Here is a 20483-nt window from a genome sequence, read left to right on the forward strand (position 1 = left end):
GGTTGTTTCGAGTAGAAACAATTTTTTGAAAAATTTCAAATTTTTTGAACTTTTTTGAAGGTCCGGGGTCATGAAATTTTTCAAAAATAGCCAAATTCTTCTAATCAAAATAAGAGCCTAAAATTCAACGAAACTAGCCGCAATGTTGTTCGGCACGTGTATTAAGACTTTCTAGGTTGTTTCGAGTAGAAACAATTTTTTGAAAAATTTCAACTTTTTTGAACTTTTTCGCAGGTCCGGGGTCATGAAATTTTTCAAAAAGAGCTAAGTCCTTATTTTCAAAATAAGAGTCTGAAATTCAACGAAACCACCCGAAATGTTGTTCGGAACGTGTATTAAGACTTTCTAGGTTGTTTTGAGTAAAAAAAACTTTTTGAAAAATTTCAACTTTTTTGAACTTTTTTGCAGGTCCGGGGTCATGAAATTTTTCAAAAATGGCTAAGTCCTTATTTTCAAAATAAGAGTCTGAAATTCAACGAAACCACCCAAAATGTTGTTCGGAACGTGTATTAAGACTTTCTAGGTTGTTTCGAGTAGAAACAATTTTTTGAAAAATTTCAACTTTTTTGAACTTTTTTGCAGGTCCGGGGTCATGAAATTTTTCAAAAATGGCTAAGTCCTTATTTTCAAAATAAGAGTCTGAAATTCAACGAAACCACCCGAAATGTTGTTTGAATTGTGTGTTAAGACTTTCTAGGTTGTTTTGACTAAAATACATTTTTTGAAAAATTTCAAATTTTTTGAACTTTTTTGCAGGTCCGGGGTCATGAAATTTTTCAAAAATGGCCAAATTCTTCTCATCAAAATAAAAGCCTAAAATTCATCGAAACTACCCGAAATGTTGTTCGGAACGCGTATTAAGACTTTCTAGGTTGTTTTGACTAAAAACCATTTTTTGAAAAATTTCAACTTTTTTGAACTTTTTTGCAGGTCCGGGGTCATGAAATTTTTCAAAAATGGCTAAATCTTTTTTTTCAAAATAAGAGTCTGAAATTCAACGAAAGCACCCGAAATGTTGTTCGGAACGTGTATTAAGACTTTCTAGCTTGTTTTGACTAAAATATTTTTTTTGAAAAATTTCAACTTTTTTAGTGTTTTTTCAAGTTTTAGTCTTAAACATTCTAGGTATATTATTTCTTCCTTTTTTCAGATATCACTTAGAGTTTCAACCAAATGTCATCAAGAGATTACAGAAAGGTATTTTCTCAGCATTTTTGGTTGTCTCGAGTAAAAAAATTTTTTGAAAAATTTCAACTTTTTTGAACTTTTGTTCAGGTCCGGGGTCATGAAATTTTTCCAAAATGGCCAAATTCTTCTAATCAAAATAAAAGCCTAAAATTCAACGAAACCACCCGAAATGTTGTTTGGAACGTGTATTAAGACTTTCTAGGTTGTTTTGAGTAAAAAAAACTTTTTGAAAAATTTCAACTTTTTTGAACTTTTTCGCAGGTCCGGGGTCATGAAATTTTTCAAAAATAGCTAAGTCCTTATTTTCAAAATAAGAGTCTGAAATTGAACGAAACCACCCGAAATGTTGTTCGGAACGTGTATTAAGACTTTCTAGGTTGTTTTGAGTAAAAAAAACTTTTTGAAAAATTTCAACTTTTTTGAACTTTTTTGCAGGTCCAGGGTCATGAAATTTTCAAAAATGGCTAAGTCCTTATTTTCTAAATAAGAGTCTGAAATTCAACGAAACCACCCAAAATGTTGTTCGGAACGTGTATTAAGACTTTCTAGGTTGTTTTGACTAAAAACCATTTTTTGAAAAATTTCAAATTTTTTGAACTTTTTTGCAGGTCCGGGGTCATGAATTTTTTCAAAAATGGCCAAATTCTTCTAATCAAAATAAAAGCCTAAAATTCATCGAAACTACCCGAAATGTTGTTTGGAACGTGTATTAAGACTTTCTAGGTTGTTTCGAGTAGAAACAATTTTTTGAAAAATTTCAAATTTTTTGAACTTTTTTGAAGGTCCGGGGTCATGAAATTTTTCAAAAATAGCCAAATTCTTCTAATCAAAATAAGAGCCTAAAATTCAACGAAACTAGCCGCAATGTTGTTCGGCACGTGTATTAAGACTTTCTAGGTTGTTTCGAGGAAAAAATTTTTTTTGAAAAATTTCAACTTTTTTCAACTTTTTTGCAGGTCGGGGGTCATGAAATTTTTCAAAAATGGCTAAGTCCTTATTTGCAAATTAAGAGTCTGCAATTCAACGAAACCACCCGAAATGTTGTTCGGAACGTGTATTAAGACTATCTAGGTTGTTTTGAGTAAAAAAAACTTTTTGAAAAATTTCAACTTTTTTGAACTTTTTTGCAGGTCCGGGGTCATGAAATTTTTCCAAAATGGCCAAATTCTTCTAATCAAAATAAAAGCCTAAAATTCAACGAAACCACTCGAAATGTTGTTTGGAACGTGTATTAAGACTTTCTAGGTTGTTTTGAGTAAAAAAAACTTTTTGAAAAATTTCAACTTTTTTGAACTTTTTCGCAGGTCCGGGGTCATGAAATTTTTCAAAAATAGCTAAGTCCTTATTTTCAAAATAAGAGTCTGAAATTCAACGAAACCACCCGAAATGTTGTTCCGAACGTGTATTAAGACTTTCTAGGTTGTTTTGAGTAAAAAAAACTTTTTGAAAAATTTCAACTTTTTTGAACTTTTTTGCAGGTGCGGGGTCATGAAATTTTTCAAAAATGGCTAAGTCCTTATTTTCTAAATAAGAGTCTGAAATTCAACGAAACCACCCAAAATGTTGTTCGGAACGTGTATTAAGACTTTCTAGGTTGTTTCGAGTAGAAACAATTTTTTGAAAAATTTCAACTTTTTTGCAGGTCCGGGGTCATGAAATTTTTCAAAAATGGCCAAATTCTTCTAATCAAAATAAAAGCCTAAAATTCATCGAAACTACCCGAAATGTTGTTCGAAACGTGTATTAAGACTTTCTAGGTTGTTTCGAGTAAAAAATTTTTTTTGAAAAATTTCAACTTTTTTGAACTTTTTTGCAGGTCCGGGGTCATGAAATTTTTCAAAAATGGCCAAACTCTTCTCATCAAAATAAAAGCCTAAAATTCATCGAAACCACCCAAAATGTTGTTCGGAACGTGTATTAAGACTTTCTAGGTTGTTTCGAGTAGAAACAATTTTTTGAAAAATTTCAACTTTTTTGAACTTTTTTGCAGGTCCGGGGTCATGAAATTTTTCAAAAATGGCTAAGTCCTTATTTTCAAAATAAAAGTCTGGAATTCAACGAAACCACCTGAAATGTTGTTTGAAACGTGTGTTAAGACTTTCTAGGTTGTTTTGACTAAAATACATTTTTTGAAAAATTTCAAATTTTTTGAACTTTTTTGCAGGTCCGGGGTCATGAAATTTTTCAAAAATGGCCAAATTCTTCTCATCAAAATAAAAGCCTAAAATTCATCGAAACTACCCGAAATGTTGTTCGGAACGTGTATTAAGACTTTCTAGGTTGTTTTGACTAAAAACCATTTTTTGAAAAATTTCAAATTTTTTGAACTTTTTTGCAGGTCCGGGGTCATGAAATTTTTCAAAAATGGCTAAGTCCTTATTTTCAAAATAAGAGTCTGAAATTCAACGAAACCACCCGAAATGTTGTTTGAAACGTGTGTTAAGACTTTCTAGGTTGTTTTGACTTAAATACATTTTTTGAAAAATTTCAAATTTTTTGAACTTTTTTGCAGGTCCGGGGTCATGAAATTTTTCAAAAATGGCCAAATTCTTCTCATCAAAATAAAAGCCTAAAATTCATCGAAACTACCCGAAATGTTGTTCGGAACGCGTATTAAGACTTTCTAGGTTGTTTTGACTAAAAACCATTTTTTGAAAAATTTCAAAATTTTTGAACTTTTTTGCAGGTCCGGGGTCATGAAATTTTTCAAAAATGGCTAAGTCCTTATTTTCAAAATAAGAGTCTGAAATTCAACGAAACCACCCAAAATGTTGTTCGGAACGTGTATTAAGACTTTCTAGGTTGTTTCGAGTAGAAACAATTTTTTGAAAAATTTCAACTTTTTTGAACTTTTTTGCAGGTCCGGGGTCATGAAATTTTTCAAAAATGGCTAAATCTTTTTTTTCAAAATAAGAGTCTGAAATTCAACGAAAGCACCCGAAATGTTGTTCGGAACGTGTATTAAGACTTTCTAGCTTGTTTTGACTAAAATATTTTTTTTGAAAAATTTCAACTTCTTTAGTGTTTTTTCAAGTTTTAGTCTCAAACATTCTAGGTTTATTATTTCTTCCTTTTCTCAGATATCACTTAGAGTTTCAACCAAATGTCATCAAGAGATTACAGAAAGGTATTTTCTCAGCATTTTTGGTTGTCTCGAGTAAAAAAATTTTTTGAAAAATTTCAACTTTTTTGAACTTTTGTGCAGGTCCGGGGTCATGAAATTTTTCCAAAATGGCCAAATTCTTCTAATCAAAATAAAAGCCTAAAATTCAACGAAACCACCCGAAATGTTGTTTGGAACGTGTATTAAGACTTTCTAGGTTGTTTTGAGTAAAAAAAACTTTTTGAAAAATTTCAACTTTTTTGAACTTTTTCGCAGGTCCGGGGTCATGAAATTTTTCAAAAATAGCTAAGTCCTTATTTTCAAAATGAGAGTCTGAAATTGAACGAAACCACCCGAAATGTTGTTCGGAACGTGTATTAAGACTTTCTAGGTTGTTTTGAGTAAAAAAAACTTTTTGAAAAATTTCAACTTTTTTGAACTTTTTTGCAGGTCCAGGGTCATGAAATTTTTCAAAAATGGCTAAGTCCTTATTTTCTAAATAAGAGTCTGAAATTCAACGAAACCACCCAAAATGTTGTTCGGAACGTGTATTAAGACTTTCTAGGTTGTTTCGAGTAGAAACAATTTTTTGAAAAATTTCAACTTTTTTGAACTTTTTTGCAGGTCCGGGGTCATGAAATTTTTCAAAAATGGCCAAATTCTTCTAATCAAAATAAAAGCCTAAAATTCATCGAAACTACCCGAAATGTTGTTCGGAACGTGTATTAAGACTTTCTAGGTTGTTTTGACTAAAAACCATTTTTTGAAAAATTTCAAATTTTTTGAACTTTTTTGCAGGTCCGGGGTCATGAAATTTTTCAAAAATGGCTAAGTCCTTATTTTCAAAATAAGAGTCTGAAATTCAACGAAACCACCCGAAATGTTGTTTGAAACGTGTGATAAGACTTTCTAGGTTGTTTTGACTAAAATACATTTTTTGAAAAATTTCAAATTTTTTGAACTTTTTTGCAGGTCCGGGGTCATGAAATTTTTCAAAAATGGCCAAATTCTTCTCATCAAAATAAAAGCCTAAAATTCATCAAAACTAGCCGCAATGTTGTTCGGCACGTGTATTAAGACTTTCTAGGTTGTTTCGAGGAAAAAATTTTTTTTGAAAAATTTCAACTTTTTTCAACTTTTTTGCAGGTCGGGGGTCATGAAATTTTTCAAAAATGGCTAAGTCCTTATTTGCAAATTAAGAGTCTGCAATTCAACGAAACCACCCGAAATGTTGTTCGGAACGTGTATTAAGACTATCTAGGTTGTTTTGAGTAAAAAAAACTTTTTGAAAAATTTCAACTTTTTTGAACTTTTTTGCAGGTCCGGGGTCATGAAATTTTTCCAAAATGGCCAAATTCTTCTAATCAAAATAAAAGCCTAAAATTCAACGAAACCACTCGAAATGTTGTTTGGAACGTGTATTAAGACTTTCTAGGTTGTTTTGAGTAAAAAAAACTTTTTGAAAAATTTCAACTTTTTTGAACTTTTTCGCAGGTCCGGGGTCATGAAATTTTTCAAAAATAGCTAAGTCCTTATTTTCAAAATAAGAGTCTGAAATTCAACGAAACCACCCGAAATGTTGTTCCGAACGTGTATTAAGACTTTCTAGGTTGTTTTGAGTAAAAAAAACTTTTTGAAAAATTTCAACTTTTTTGAACTTTTTTGCAGGTGCGGGGTCATGAAATTTTTCAAAAATGGCTAAGTCCTTATTTTCTAAATAAGAGTCTGAAATTCAACGAAACCACCCAAAATGTTGTTCGGAACGTGTATTAAGACTTTCTAGGTTGTTTCGAGTAGAAACAATTTTTTGAAAAATTTCAACTTTTTTGCAGGTCCGGGGTCATGAAATTTTTCAAAAATGGCCAAATTCTTCTCATCAAAATAAAAGCCTAAAATTCATCGAAACTACCCGAAATGTTGTTCGGAACGTGTATTAAGACTTTCTAGGTTGTTTTGACTAAAAACCATTTTTTGAAAAATTTCAAATTTTTTGAACTTTTTTGCAGGTCCGGGGTCATGAAATTTTTCAAAAATGGCTAAGTCCTTATTTTCAAAATAAGAGTCTGAAATTCAACGAAACCACCCGAAATGTTGTTTGAAACGTGTGTTAAGACTTTCTAGGTTGTTTTGACTAAAATACATTTTTTGAAAAATTTCAAATTTTTTGAACTTTTTTGCAGGTCCGGGGTCATGAAATTTTTCAAAAATGGCCAAATTCTTCTCATCACAATAAAAGCCTAAAATTCATCGAAACTACCCGAAATGTTGTTCGGAACGCGTATTAAGACTTTCTAGGTTGTTTTGACTAAAAACCATTTTTTGAAAAATTTCAAAATTTTTGAACTTTTTTGCAGGTCCGGGGTCATGAAATTTTTCAAAAATGGCTAAGTCCTTATTTTCAAAATAAGAGTCTGAAATTCAACGAAACCACCCAAAATGTTGTTCGGAACGTGTATTAAGACTTTCTAGGTTGTTTCGAGTAGAAACAATTTTTTGAAAAATTTCAACTTTTTTGAACTTTTTTGCAGGTCCGGGGTCATGAAATTTTTCAAAAATGGCTAAATCTTTTTTTTCAAAATAAGAGTCTGAAATTCAACGAAAGCACCCGAAATGTTGTTCGGAACGTGTATTAAGACTTTCTAGCTTGTTTTGACTAAAATATTTTTTTTGAAAAATTTCAACTTTTTCAGTGTTTTTTCAAGTTTTAGACTTAAACATTCTAGGTTTATTATTTCTTCCTTTTCTCAGCTATCACTTAGAGTTTCAACCAAATGTCATCAAGAGATTACAGAAAGGTATTTTCTCAGCATTTTTGGTTGTCTCGAGTAAAAAAATTTTTTGAAAAATTTCAACTTTTTTGAACTTTTGTGCAGGTCCGGGGTCATGAAATTTTTCCAAAATGGCCAAATTCTTCTAATCAAAATAAAAGCCTAAAATTCAACGAAACCACCCGAAATGTTGTTTGGAACGTGTATTAAGACTTTCTAGGTTGTTTTGAGTAAAAAAAACTTTTTGAAAAATTTCAACTTTTTTGAACTTTTTCGCAGGTCCGGGGTCATGAAATTTTTCAAAAATAGCTAAGTCCTTATTTTCAAAATAAGAGTCTGAAATTGAACGAAACCACCCGAAATGTTGTTCGGAACGTGTATTAAGACTTTCTAGGTTGTTTTGAGTAAAAAAAACTTTTTGAAAAATTTCAACTTTTTTGAACTTTTTTGCAGGTCCGGGGTCATGAAATTTTTCAAAAATGGCTAAGTCCTTATTTTCTAAATAAGAGTCTGAAATTCAACGAAACCACCCAAAATGTTGTTCGGAACGTGTATTAAGACTTTCTAGGTTGTTTCGAGTAGAAACAATTTTTTGAAAAATTTCAACTTTTTTGAACTTTTTTGCAGGTCCGGGGTCATGAAATTTTTCAAAAATGGCCAAATTCTTCTAATCAAAATAAAAGCCTAAAATTCATCGAAACTACCCGAAATGTTGTTCGAAACGTGTATTAAGACTTTCTAGGTTGTTTTGAGTAAAAAAAACTTTTTGAAAAATTTCAACTTTTTTGAACTTTTTTGCAGGTCTGGGGTCATGAAATTTTTCAAAAATGGCTAAGTCCTTATTTTCTAAATAAGAGTCTGAAATTCAACGAAACCACCCAAAATGTTGTTCGGAACGTGTATTAAGACTTTCTAGGTTGTTTCGAGTAGAAACAATTTTTTGAAAAATTTCAACTTTTTTGAACTTTTTTACAGGTCCGGGGTCATGAAATTTTTCAAAAATGGCCAAATTCTTCTCATCAAAATAAAAGCCTAAAATTCAACGAAACCACCCGAAATGTTGTTTGGAACGTGTATTAAGACTTTCTAGCTTGTTTTGACTAAAATATTTTTTTTGAAAAATTTCAACTTTTTTAGTGTTTTTTCAAGTTTTGGTCTTAAACATTCTAGGTATATTATTTCTTACTTTTTTTCAGATATCACTTGGAGTTTCAACCAAATGTCATGAAGAGATTTCAGAAAGGTATTTTCTCAGCATTTTTGGTTGTTTCGAGTAAAAAAATTTTTTGAAAAATTTCAACTTTTTTCAACTTTTTTGCAGGTCCGGGGTCATGAAATTTTTCAAAAATGGCCAGATTCTTCTAATCAAAATAAAAGCCTAAAATTCATCGAAACTACCCGAAATGTTGTTCGAAACGTGTATTAAGACTTTCTAGGTTGTTTCGAGTAAAAAATTTTTTTTGAAAAATTTCAACTTTTTTGAACTTTTTTGCAGGTCCGGGGTCATGAAATTTTTCAAAAATGGCCAAACTCTTCTCATCAAAATAAAAGCCTAAAATTCATCGAAACTACCCGAAATGTTTTTCGGAACGTGTATTAAGACTTTCTAGGTTGTTTCGAGTAGAAAAATTTTTCTGAAAAATTTCAACTTTTTTGCAGGTCCGGGGTCATGAAATTTTTCAAAAATAGCTAAGTCCTTATTTTCAAAATAAGAGTCTGAAATTGAACGAAACCACCCGAAATGTTGTTCGGAACGTGTATTAAGACTTTCTAGGTTGTTTTGAGTAAAAAAAACTTTTTGAAAAATTTCAACTTTTTTGAACTTTTTTGCAGGTCCGGGGTCATGAAATTTTTCAAAAATGGCTAAGTCCTTATTTTCTAAATAAGAGTCTGAAATTCAACGAAACCACCCGAAATGTTGTTCAGAACGTGTATTAAGACTTTCTAGGTTGTTTCGAGTAGAAACAATTTTTTGAAAAATTTCAACTTTTTTGAACTTTTTTGCAGGTCCGGGGTCATGAAATTTTTCAAAAATGGCCAAATTCTTCTAATCAAAATAAAAGCCGAAAATTCATCGAAACTACCCGAAATGTTGTTCGAAACGTGTATTAAGACTTTCTAGGTTGTTTCGAGTAAAAAATTTTTTTTGAAAAATTTCAACTTTTTTGAACTTTTTTGCAGGTCCGGGGTCATGAAATTTTTCCAAAATGGCCAAATTCTTATAATCAAAATAAAAGCCTAAATTTCAACGAAACCACCCGAAATGTTGTTTGGAACGTGTATTAAGACTTTCTAGGTTGTTTTGAGTAAAAAAAACTTTTTGAAAAATTTCAACTTTTTTGAACTTTTTCGCAGGTCCGGGGTCATGAAATTTTTCAAAAATAGCTAAGTCCTTATTTTCAAAATAAGAGTCTGAAATTGAACGAAACCACCCGAAATGTTGTTCGGAACGTGTATTAAGACTTTCTAGGTTGTTTTGAGTAAAAAAAACTTTTTGAAAAATTTCAACTTTTTTGAACTTTTTTGCAGGTCCGGGGTCATGAAATTTTTCAAAAATGGCTAAGTCCTTATTTTCTAAATAAGAGTCTGAAATTCAACGAAACCACCCAAAATGTTGTTTGAAACGTGTGTTAAGACTTTCTAGGTTGTTTTGACTAAAATACATTTTTTGAAAAATTTCAAATTTTTTGAACTTTTTTGCAGGTCCGGGGTCATGAAATTTTTCAAAAATGGCTAAGTCCTTATTTTCTAAATAAGAGTCTGAAATTCAACGAAACCACCCAAAATGTTGTTCGGAACGTGTATTAAGACTTTCTAGGTTGTTTCGAGTAGAAACAATTTTTTGAAAAATTTCAACTTTTTTGAACTTTTGTGCAGGTCCGGGGTCATGAAATTTTTCCAAAATGGCCAAATTCTTCTAATCAAAATAAAAGCCTAAAATTCAACGAAACCACCCGAAATGTTGTTTGGAACGTGTATTAAGACTTTCTAGGTTGTTTTGAGTAAAAAAAACTTTTTGAAAAATTTCAACTTTTTTGAACTTTTTCGCAGGTCCGGGGTCATGAAATTTTTCAAAAATAGCTAAGTCCTTATTTTCAAAATAAGAGTCTGAAATTGAACGAAACCACCCGAAATGTTGTTCGGAACGTGTATTAAGACTTTCTAGGTTGTTTTGAGTAAAAAAAACTTTTTGAAAAATTTCAACTTTTTTGAACTTTTTTGCAGGTCCGGGGTCATGAAATTTTTCAAAAATGGCTAAGTCCTTATTTTCTAAATAAGAGTCTGAAATTCAACGAAACCACCCAAAATGTTGTTCGGAACGTGTATTAAGACTTTCTAGGTTGTTTCGAGTAGAAACAATTTTTTGAAAAATTTCAACTTTTTTGAACTTTTTTGCAGGTCCGGGGTCATGAAATTTTTCAAAAATGGCCAAATTCTTCTAATCAAAATAAAAGCCTAAAATTCATCGAAACTACCCGAAATGTTGTTCGAAACGTGTATTAAGACTTTCTAGGTTGTTTTGAGTAAAAAAAACTTTTTGAAAAATTTCAACTTTTTTGCAGGTCTGGGGTCATGAAATTTTTCAAAAATGGCTAAGTCCTTATTTTCTAAATAAGAGTCTGAAATTCAACGAAACCACCCAAAATGTTGTTCGGAACGTGTATTAAGACTTTCTAGGTTGTTTCGAGTAGAAACAATTTTTTGAAAAATTTCAACTTTTTTGAACTTTTTTACAGGTCCGGGGTCATGAAATTTTTCAAAAATGGCCAAATTCTTCTAATCAAAATAAAAGCCTAAAATTCATCGAAACTACCCGAAATGTTGTTCGAAACGTGTATTAAGACTTTCTAGGTTGTTTCGAGTAAAAAATTTTTTTTGAAAAATTTCAACTTTTTTGAACTTTTTTGCAGGTCCGGGGTCATGAAATTTTTCAAAAATGGCCAAACTCTTCTCATCAAAATAAAAGCCTAAAATTCATCGAAACTACCCGAAATGTTTTTCGGAACGTGTATTAAGACTTTCTAGGTTGTTTCAAGTAGAAAAATTTTTCTGAAAAATTTCAACTTTTTTGCAGGTCCGGGGTCATGAAATTTTTCAAAAATAGCTAAGTCCTTATTTTCAAAATAAGAGTCTGAAATTGAACGAAACCACCCGAAATGTTGTTCGGAACGTGTATTAAGACTTTCTAGGTTGTTTTGAGTAAAAAAAACTTTTTGAAAAATTTCAACTTTTTTGAACTTTTTTGCAGGTCCGGGGTCATGAAATTTTTCAAAAATGGCTAAGTCCTTATTTTCTAAATAAGAGTCTGAAATTCAACGAAACCACCCGAAATGTTGTTCAGAACGTGTATTAAGACTTTCTAGGTTGTTTCGAGTAGAAACAATTTTTTGAAAAATTTCAACTTTTTTGAACTTTTTTGCAGGTCCGGGGTCATGAAATTTTTCAAAAATGGCCAAATTCTTCTAATCAAAATAAAAGCCGAAAATTCATCGAAACTACCCGAAATGTTGTTCGAAACGTGTATTAAGACTTTCTAGGTTGTTTCGAGTAAAAAATTTTTTTTGAAAAATTTCAACTTTTTTGAACTTTTTTGCAGGTCCGGGGTCATGAAATTTTTCCAAAATGGCCAAATTCTTATAATCAAAATAAAAGCCTAAATTTCAACGAAACCACCCGAAATGTTGTTTGGAACGTGTATTAAGACTTTCTAGGTTGTTTTGAGTAAAAAAAACTTTTTGAAAAATTTCAACTTTTTTGAACTTTTTCGCAGGTCCGGGGTCATGAAATTTTTCAAAAATAGCTAAGTCCTTATTTTCAAAATAAGAGTCTGAAATTGAACGAAACCACCCGAAATGTTGTTCGGAACGTGTATTAAGACTTTCTAGGTTGTTTTGAGTAAAAAAAACTTTTTGAAAAATTTCAACTTTTTTGAACTTATTTGCAGGTCCGGGGTCATGAAATTTTTCAAAAATGGCCAAACTCTTCTCATCAAAATAAAAGCCTAAAATTCATCGAAACTACCCGAAATGTTTTTCGGAACGTGTATTAAGACTTTCTAGGTTGTTTCGAGTAGAAAAATTTTTCTGAAAAATTTCAACTTTTTTGCAGGTCCGGGGTCATGAAATTTTTCAAAAATAGCTAAGTCCTTATTTTCAAAATAAGAGTCTGAAATTGAACGAAACCATCCGAAATGTTGTTCGGAACGTGTATTAAGACTTTCTAGGTTGTTTTGAGTAAAAAAAACTTTTTGAAAAATTTCAACTTTTTTGAACTTTTTTGCAGGTCCGGGGTCATGAAATTTTTCAAAAATGGCTAAGTCCTTATTTTCTAAATAAGAGTCTGAAATTCAACGAAACCACCCAAAATGTTGTTCGGAACGTGTATTAAGACTTTCTAGGTTGTTTCGAGTAGAAACAATTTTTTGAAAAATTTCAACTTTTTTGAACTTTTTTACAGGTCCGGGGGGGTCATGAAATTTTTCAAAAATGGCCAAATTCTTCTAATCAAAATAAAAGCCTAAAACTCATCGAAACCTCCCGAAATGTTGTTCGGAACGTGTATTAAGACTTTCTAGGTTGTTTCGAGTAAAAAATTTTTTTTGAAAAATTTCAACTTTTTTGAACTTTTTTGCATGAAATTTTTCAAAAAAGGCCAAACTCTTCTCATCAAAATAAAAGCCTAAAATTCATCGAAACTACCCGAAATGTTTTTCGGAACATGTATTAAGACTTTCTAGGTTGTTTCGAGTAGAAAAATTTTTCTGAAAAATTTCAACTTTTTTGCAGGTCCGGGGTCATGAAATTTTTCAAAAATGGCTAAATCTTTTTTTTCAAAATAAGAGTCTGAAATTCAATGAAAGCACCCGAACTGTTGTTCGGAACGTGTCCTAAGACTTTCTAGCTTGTTTTGACTAAAATATTTTTTTTGAAAAATTTCAACTTTTTTAGTGTTTTTTCAAGTTTTAGTCTTAAACATTCTAGGTATATTATTTCTTCCTTTTTTTCAGATATCACTTGGAGTTTCAACCAAATGTCATCAAGAGATTTCAGAAAGGTATTTTCTCAGCATTTTTGGTTGTTTCGAGTAAAAAAATTTTTTGAAAAATTTAAACTTTTTTGAACTTTTTCGCAGGTCCGGGGTCATGAAATTTTTCAAAAAGAGCTAAGTCCTTATTTTCAAAATAAGAGTCTGAAATTGAACGAAACCATCCGAAATGTTGTTCGGAACGTGTATTAAGACTTTCTAGGTTGTTTTGAGTAAAAAAAACTTTTTGAAAAATTTCAACTTTTTTGAACTTTTCTGCAGGTCCGGGGTCATGAAATTTTTCAAAAATGGCTAAGTCCTTATTTTCTAAATAAGAGTCTGAAATTCAACGAAACCACCCAAAATGTTGTTCGGAACGTGTATTAAGACTTTCTAGGTTGTTTCGAGTAAAAAATTTTTTGAAAAATTTCAACTTTTTTGAACTTTTTTGCAGGTCCGGGGTCATGAAATTTTTCAAAAATGGCTAAGTCCTTATTTTCAAAATAAGAGTCTGGAATTCAACGAAACCACCTGAAATGTTGTTTGAAACGTGTGTTAAGACTTTCTAGCTTGTTTTGACTAAAATATTTTTTTTGAAAAATTTCAACTTTTTTAGTGTTTTTTCAAGTTTTAGTCTTAAACATTCTAGGTATATTATTTCTTCCTTTTTTCAGATATCACTTAGAGTTTCAACCAAATGTCATCAAGAGATTACAGAAAGGTATTTTCTCAGCAATTTTGGTTGTCTCGAGTAAAAAAATTTTTTGAAAAATTTCAACTTTTTTGAACTTTTGTGCAGGTCCGGGGTCATGAAATTTTTCCAAAATGGCCAAATTCTTCTAATCAAAATAAAAGCCTAAAATTCAACGAAACCACCCGAAATGTTGTTTGGAACGTGTATTAAGACTTTCTAGGTTGTTTTGAGTAAAAAAAACTTTTTGAAAAATTTCAACTTTTTTGAACTTTTTCGCAGGTCCGGGGTCATGAAATTTTTCAAAAATGGCCAAACTCTTCTCATCAAAATAAAAGCCTAAAATTCATCGAAACTACCCGAAATGTTGTTCGGAACGTGTATTAAAACTTTCTAGGTTGTTTCGAGTAAAAAAAACTTTTTGAAAAATTTCAACTTTTTTGAACTTTTTTGCAGGTCCGGGGTCATGAAATTTTTCAAAAATGGCTAAGTCCTTATTTTCTAAATAAGAGTCTGAAATTCAACAAAACCACCCAAAATGTTGTTCGGAACGTGTATTAAGACTTTCTAGGTTGTTTCGAGTAGAAACAATTTTTTGAAAAATTTCAACTTTTTTGAACTTTTTTGCAGGTCCAGGGTCATGAAATTTTTCAAAAATGGCCAAATTCTTCTAATCAAAATAAAAGCCTAAAATTCATCGAAACTACCCGAAATGTTGTTCGAAACGTGTATTAAGACTTTCTAGGTTGTTTCGAGTAAAAAATTTTTTTTGAAAAATTTCAACTTTTTTGAACTTTTTTGCAGGTCCTGGGTCATGAAATTTTTCAAAAAAGGCCAAACTCTTCTCATCAAAATAAAAGCCTAAAATTCATCGAAACTACCCGAAATGTTTTTCGGAACATGTATTAAGACTTTCTAGGTTGTTTCGAGTAGAAAAATTTTTCTGAAAAATTTCAACTTTTTTGCATGTCCGGGGTCATGAAATTTTTCAAAAATGGCTAAATCTTTTTTTTCAAAATAAGAGTCTGAAATTCAAAGAAAGCACCCGAACTGTTGTTCGGAACGTGTCCTAAGACTTTCTAGCTTGTTTTGACTAAAATATTTTTTTTGAAAAATTTCAACTTTTTTAGTGTTTTTTCAAGTTTTAGTCTTAAACATTCTAGGTATATTATTTCTTCCTTTTTTTCAGATATCACTTGGAGTTTCAACCAAATGTCATCAAGAGATTACAGAAAGGTATTTTCTCAGCAATTTTGGTTGTCTCGAGTAAAAAAATTTTTTGAAAAATTTCAACTTTTTTGAACTTTTGTGCAGGTCCGGGGTCATGAAATTTTTCCAAAATGGCCAAATTCTTCTAATCAAAATAAAAGCCTAAAATTCAACGAAACCACCCGAAATGTTGTTTGGAACGTGTATTAAGACTTTCTAGGTTGTTTTGAGTAAAAAAAACTTTTTGAAAAATTTCAACTTTTTTGAACTTTTTCGCAGGTCCGGGGTCATGAAATTTTTCAAAAATGGCCAAACTCTTCTCATCAAAATAAAAGCCTAAAATTCATCGAAACTACCCGAAATGTTGTTCGGAACGTGTATTAAAACTTTCTAGGTTGTTTCGAGTAAAAAAAACTTTTTGAAAAATTTCAACTTTTTTGAACTTTTTTGCAGGTCCGGGGTCATGAAATTTTTCAAAAATGGCTAAGTCCTTATTTTCTAAATAAGAGTCTGAAATTCAACGAAACCACCCAAAATGTTGTTCGGAACGTGTATTAAGACTTTCTAGGTTGTTTCGAGTAGAAACAATTTTTTGAAAAATTTCAACTTTTTTGAACTTTTTTGCAGGTCCAGGGTCATGAAATTTTTCAAAAATGGCCAAATTCTTCTAATCAAAATAAAAGCCTAAAATTCATCGAAACTACCCGAAATGTTGTTCGAAACGTGTATTAAGACTTTCTAGGTTGTTTCGAGTAAAAAATTTTTTTTGAAAAATTTCAACTTTTTTGAACTTTTTTGCAGGTCCTGGGTCATGAAATTTTTCAAAAAAGGCCAAACTCTTCTCATCAAAATAAAAGCCTAAAATTCATCGAAACTACCCGAAATGTTTTTCGGAACATGTATTAAGACTTTCTAGGTTGTTTCGAGTAGAAAAATTTTTCTGAAAAATTTCAACTTTTTTGCATGTCCGGGGTCATGAAATTTTTCAAAAATGGCTAAATCTTTTTTTTCAAAATAAGAGTCTGAAATTCAATGAAAGCACCCGAACTGTTGTTCGGAACGTGTCCTAAGACTTTCTAGCTTGTTTTGACTAAAATATTTTTTTTGAAAAATTTCAACTTTTTTAGTGTTTTTTCAAGTTTTAGTCTTAAACATTCTAGGTATATTATTTCTTCCTTTTTTTCAGATATCACTTGGAGTTTCAACCAAATGTCATCAAGAGATTTCAGAAAGGTATTTTCTCAGCATTTTTGGTTGTTTCGAGTAAAAAAATTTTTTGAAAAATTTCAACTTTTTTGAACTTTTTTGCAGGTCTGGGGTCATGAAATTTTTCCAAAATGGCCAAAATCTTCTAATCAAAATAAAAGCCTAAAATTCAACGAAACCACCCGAAATGTTGTTTGGAACGTGTATTAAGACTTTCTAGGTTGTTTTGAGTAAAAAAAACTTTTTGAAAAATTTCAACTTTTTTGAACTTTTTCGCAGGTCCGAGGTCATGAAATTTTTCAAAAATAGCTAAGTCCTTATTTTCAAAATAAGAGTCTGAAATTGAACGAAACCACACGAAATGTTGTTCGGAACGTGTATTAAGACTTTCTAGGTTGTTTTGAGTAAAAAAAACTTTTTGAAAAATTTCAACTTTTTTGAACTTTTTTGCAGGTCTGGGGTCATGAAATTTTTCAAAAATGGCTAAGTCCTTATTTTCTAAATAAGAGTCTGAAATTCAACGAAACTACCCAAAATGTTGTTCGGAACGTGTATTAAGACTTTCTAGGTTGTTTCGAGTAGAAACAATTTTTTGAAAAATTTCAACTTTTTTGAACTTTTTTGCAGGTCCAGGGTCATGAAATTTTTCAAAAATGGCCAAATTCTTCTAATCAAAATAAAAGCCTAAAATTCAACGAAACCACCCGAAATGTTGTTTGAAACGTGTATTAAGACTTTCTAGGTTGTTTTGAGTAAAAAAAACTTTTTGAAAAATTTCAACTTTTTTGAACTTTTTCGCAGGTCCGAGGTCATGAAATTTTTCAAAAATAGCTAAGTCCTTATTTTCAAAATAAGAGTCTGAAATTGAACGAAACCACACGAAATGTTGTTCGGAACGTGTATTAAGACTTTCTAGGTTGTTTTGAGTAAAAAAAACTTTTTGAAAAATTTCAACTTTTTTGAACTTTTTTGCAGGTCCGGGGTCATGAAATTTTTCAAAAATGGCTAAGTCCTTATTTTCTAAATAAGAGTCTGAAATTCAACGAAACTACCCAAAATGTTGTTCGGAACGTGTATTAAGACTTTCTAGGTTGTTTCGAGTAGAAACAATTTTTTGAAAAATTTCAACTTTTTTGAACTTTTTTGCAGGTCCAGGGTCATGAAATTTTTCAAAAATGGCCAAATTCTTCTAATCAAAATAAAAGCCTAAAATTCATCGAAACTACCCGAAATGTTGTTCGAAACGTGTATTAAGACTTTCTAGGTTGTTTCGAGTAAAAAATTTTTTTTGAAAAATTTCAACTTTTTTGAACTTTTTTGCAGGTCCGGGGTCATGAAATTTTTCAAAAATGGCCAAACTCTTCTCATCAAAATAAAAGCCTAAAATTCATCGAAACTACCCGAAATGTTTTTCGGAACGTGTATTAAGACTTTCTAGGTTGTTTCGAGTAGAAAAATTTTTTTGAAAATTTCAACTTTTTTGCAGGTCCGGGGTCATGAAATTTTTCAAAAATGGCTAAATCTTTTTTTTCAAAATAAGAGTCTGAAATTCAACGAAAGCACCCGAAATGTTGTTCGGAACGTGTATTAAGACTTTCTAGCCTGTTTTGACTAAAATATTTTTTTTGAAAAATTTCAACTTTTTTAGTGTTTTTTCAAGTTTTAGTCTTAAACATTCTAGGTATATTATTTCTTCCTTTTTTTCAGATATCACTTGGAGTTTCAACCAAATGTCATCAAGAGATTTCAGAAAGGTATTTTCTCAGCATTTTTGGTTGTTTCGAGTAAAAAAATTTTTTGAAAAATTTCAACTTTTTTGAACTTTTTTGCAGGTCCGGGGTCATGAAATTTTTCCAAAATGGCGAAATTCTTCTAATCAAAATAAAAGCCTAAAATTCAACGAAACCATCCGAAATGTTGTTTGGAACGTTTATTAAGACTTTCTAGGTTGTTTTGAGTAAAAAAAACTTTTTGAAGAATTTCAACTTTTTTGAACTTTTTTGCAGGTCTGGGGTCATGAAATTTTTCAAAAATGGCCAAGTTCTTGTTATCAAAATAAGAGTCTGAAATTCAACGAATCTAGCCGAAATGTTGTTCGGAACGTGTATTAAAACTTTCTAGGTTGTTTCGAGTAAAAAAATTTTTTTGAAAAATTTCAACTTTTTTGAACTTTTTTGCAGGTCCGGGGTCATGAAATTTTTCCAAAATGGCCAAATTCTTCTAATCAAAATAAAAGCCTAAAATTCAACGAAACCACCCGAAATGTTGTTCGGAACGTGTATTAAAACTTTCTAGGTTGTTTCGAGTAAAAAGAACTTTTTGAAAAATTTCAACTTTTTTGAACTTTTTTGCAGGTCCTGGGTCATGAAATTTTTCAAAAATGGCTAAGTCCTTATTTTCAAAATAACAGTCTGAAATTCAACGAAACCACCCGAAATGTTGTTCGGAACGTGTATTAAAACTTTCTAGGTTGTTTCGAGTAAAAAAAACTTTTTGAAAAATTTCAACTTTTTTGAACTTTTTTGCAGGTCCTGGGTCATGAAATTTTTCAAAAATGGCTAAGTCCTTATTTTCAAAATAAGAGTCTGAAATTCAACGAAACCACCCGAAATGTTGTTCGGAACGTGTATTAAGACTTTCTAGGTTGTTTTGAGTAAAAAAAACTTTTTGAAAAATTTCAACTTTTTTGAACTTTTTTGTAGGTCCGGGGTCATGAAATTTTTCAAAAATGGCCAAATTCTTCTAAACAAAATAAAAGCCTAAAATTCATCGAAACTACCCGAAATGTTGTTCGGAACGTGTATTAAGACTTCCTAGGTTGTTTCGAGTAAAAAAATTTTTTTGAAAAATTTCAACTTTTTTGAACTTTTTGGCAGGTCCGGGGTCATGAAATTTTTCCAAAATGGCCAAATTCTTGTAATTAAAATAAAAGCCTAAAATTCAACGAAACCACCCGATATGTTGTTTGGAACGTGTATTAAGACTTTCTAGGTTGTTTTGAGTAAAAAAAACTTTTTGAAAAATTTCAACTTTTTTGAACTTTTTCGCAGGTCCAGGGTCATGAAATTTTTCAAAAAAAGCTAAGTCGTTATTTTCAAAATAAGAGTCTGAAATTCAACGAAACCACCCGAAATGTTGTTCGGAACGTGTATTAAGACTTTCTAGCTTGTTTCAAGTAAAAAAATTTTTTTGAAAAATTTCAACTTTTTTGAACTCTTTTGCAGGTCCGGGGTCATGAAATTTTTCAAAAATGGCCAAATTCTTCTAATCAAAACAAAAGCCTAAAATTCATCGAAACTACCTGAAATGTTGTTCGGAACGTGTATTAAGACTTTCTAGGTTGTTTCGAGTAAAAAAATTTTTTTGAAAAATTTCAACTTTTTTGAACTTTTTTGCAGGTCCGGGGTCATGAAATTTTTCAAAAATGGCCAAATTCTTCTAATCAAAATAAAAGCTTAAAATTCATCGAAACTACCCGAAATGTTGTTCGGAACGTGTATTAAGACTTTCTAGGTTGTTTCGAGTAAAAAAATTTTTTTGAAAAATTTCAACTTTTTTGAACTTTTTTGCAGGTCCGGGGTCATGAAATTTTTCAAAAATAGCTAAGTCCTTATTTTCAAAATAAGAGTCTGAAATTCAACAAAGCCACCCGAAATGTTGTTCGGAACGTGTATTAAAACTTTCTAGGTTGTTTTGAGTAAAAAAAACTTTTTGAAAAATTTCAACTTTTTTGAACTTTTTTGCAGGGTCGGGGTCATGAAATTTTTCAAAAATGGCTAAATCCTTATTTTCTAAATAAGAGTCTGAAATTCAACGAAACCACCCAAAATGTTGTTCGGAACGTGTATTAAGACTTTCTAGGTTGTTTCGAGTAGAAACAATTTTTCTGAAAAATTTCAACTTTTTTGAACTTTTTTGCAGGTCCGGGGTCATGAAATTTTTAAAAAATGGCCAAATTCTTCTAATCAAAATAAAAGCCTAAAATTCATCGAAACTACCCGAAATGTTGTTCGGAACGTGTATTAAGACTTTCTATGTTGTTTTGAGTAAAAACAACTTTTTGAAAAATTTCAATTTTTTTGAACTTTTTTGCAGGTCCGGGGTCATGAAATTTTTCAAAAATGGCCAAATTCTTCTAATCAAAATAAAAGCCTAAAATTCATCGAAACTACCCGAAATGTTGTTCGGAACGTGTATTAAGACTTTCTAGGTTGTTTCGAGTAAAAAAAAATTTTTAAAGAATTTCAACTTTTTTGAACATTTTTGCAGGTCCGGGGTCATGAAATTTTTCAAA

This window comes from Rhopilema esculentum, chromosome 6, assembly GCF_057945365.1.
Source record: "Rhopilema esculentum isolate cy_ngs chromosome 6, ASM5794536v1, whole genome shotgun sequence".
NCBI classification, from domain to species: Eukaryota; Metazoa; Cnidaria; class Scyphozoa; order Rhizostomeae; family Rhizostomatidae; genus Rhopilema; species Rhopilema esculentum.